Raw genomic sequence first — 2,317 nt, 5'->3', positions numbered from 1 at the left:
CCACCTTAGGTGTATGTGGCTGGCGCCTTAGCCACTTGAGCCATAGGCACCGATCCTGGATAGCTTTTTTAGCATTGTCTTACACTCCTGAGAACATACTACCTGGAAAAGGTAAAAAACAGAGGAGGAGCAGTGAAAGCTCCTCCCACTGCATCAGACCAGAGAAGGTTGCTTTAGTCTTGTCACCTCTCACTAGACTGGGGCAGGTGAACAGTGACTCACTAGGATTGCAGCGTTTATTAAATGCCAAAGAGCAACAGAAAAATGGTAGAAGCCCAGGACTAGGTATCTACCCCAAAGAAAATAAATCATTTTATCAAAAGGACATTTGCACTAGTTTGTTTATTACAGCTCAATTTACAATTGCTGAGATGTGGAAACAACAAATGCCCATCAACTCAGGAATGGATTAACAAATTGTGGTATATGGATACCATGGAATACTATTTACCATAAAAAGATGGTGACTTCACATGTTTTGTATTATCCTGGATGGAGTTGAAACACATTCTTCTTAGTAAAGTATCACAAGAATGGAAAAGCAGTTATCCAATGTACTCAATACAATGTGAAGCCAGGAGACAATCTGATGCATGCCCACACAGGAGAAAAGCACATTTCAACTCAAGTTGGGAAGAGGGGTAATGAGGAAGGAGGAGAGGGGCAAGAGGGTGGGGTGCTCTCACTGGATGGGCACAGTGTGAGGGTGTTTGGCACTCCTTTTGAGTATAGGACATAACCACAAGAAGTACTCTACTTAATAAAATCAAATATTGTGACCTGGTTGTTTATACCATCACATTAGCCTGAAATTAAAAAACAAACAAACAAACAAAAAACACCCCACAATTTACAGGAACAAACAAAACAAACGGTAGAAGCCTGTATTTCGACCAGATGACTGGAATCTACAACTTTGTGAATTAGCTGAGCAACCCCAGTCAAGAATGTGAGCCAGCCCAGGACTATGTGGGGGTGCAGAGGTAGTAAATGAGGGTACCATGCAGGTTCTGTAAGCATGGCCTCCCAGGCTAACATACAGTTATGAGACTTAATAGGCACAGCAGGCAGGCTTCTCTCTGAATGGGGGGAAACCATCCAATTTGGCTATGGTTTTGCCTAGGGCCTAAGTTGGAAAATCAGCTGGAACTAATGGCAAAGCTGCTTCTCCTCCTTCTCCCTCTCCCTCCTCTCCCTCTGACCCCTCTTCCTCCTCTCACTCCTCCTCCTTTTCCTTTTTTGAGACAGCAGGGGCTCACTCTGTTGCCCATCCTATTGTGCAGTGGCACGATCACAGCTCACTGCAAAATCCTGGGCTCAAGGGATCCTCCTGCCTCGCCTTCCCATGTAGCTGAGACCACAGACACACACTGCACTGGTTAATTTTTTCTTAATTTTATGAGGTCTTAGCATCTTGCCTAGGCTGGTCTTGAACTCCAGGCCTTCCCAAGTGCTAGGATTACAGGTATGAGCCACTGTACCTGGCCAAAGCTTCTTAATTATGGAATAAAATCTAGCTGAAAGTGCCTAGGGGGTTGAGCTGAATTCTGAGACCCACTTGCCCTTACCTTCTCTGTGCTGGAGCTTGTTGACTTGGGGAGACTGCCCCAGAGAACAGACACTCAGGGACTGCCTTTGGTGGCGCTTTGTCCTGGGAAATCGGTCAGATGTGAAGCCTCTGGCGTATATAGCTCAGAGGCGCTCACCCACTTTGCCCTATTGCAGGATGTTGCTTTTGCACTCTGTACTTTTGAGGTCTAATTTTCCCTTCCTTTTAGTGTCTATTCTTTATTGTCTTTCTAGTAAATTTCTTTAGCTAATATTATTCTTTGCCTCTTTTGTGTTCTAAACTTCTAGCTTTCAATCTTTCATATTTTATTCTGCTTCCTAATCTTTCTGCTATTTTATCTATGATCATGTTACTGGTCGAAGAGGTTCTGGCCACCTGTCACTATGAGCCAATATGCAGAGATGGGAATAGGTCCACCAAACTGTATTTGTCAGAAGGCCGGGGTTCTGGAGAACAGTGAGAGTAGTCTCTCCAAGACTATTCTAATCTTCCATTTCCAACATTCCAGTTTCATATATTTAAGTTTAAAGTGAAGACCATGGTTAATCCTTGTCTTATTTATTTTTTATTTTTATTTTTATTTTTTGAGACAGAGCCTCAAGCTGTCCCCCTTGGTAGAGTGCTGTGGCATCACAGCTCACAGCAACCTCCAACTCCTGGGCTCAAGAGAGTCTCCTGCCTCCGCCTCCCAAGTAGCTGGGACCATAGGCGCCCACCCCAATGCCTGGCTATTTTTTGGTTGCAGCC

This window comes from Otolemur garnettii, unplaced genomic scaffold (genome assembly GCF_000181295.1).
Source record: "Otolemur garnettii isolate 467f Iridium unplaced genomic scaffold, OtoGar3 scaffold00068, whole genome shotgun sequence".
Lineage (NCBI taxonomy): Eukaryota > Metazoa > Chordata > Mammalia > Primates > Galagidae > Otolemur > Otolemur garnettii.
The sequence above is the reverse complement of the archived record's forward strand: the minus strand, read 5'-3'. Positions refer to the sequence as shown.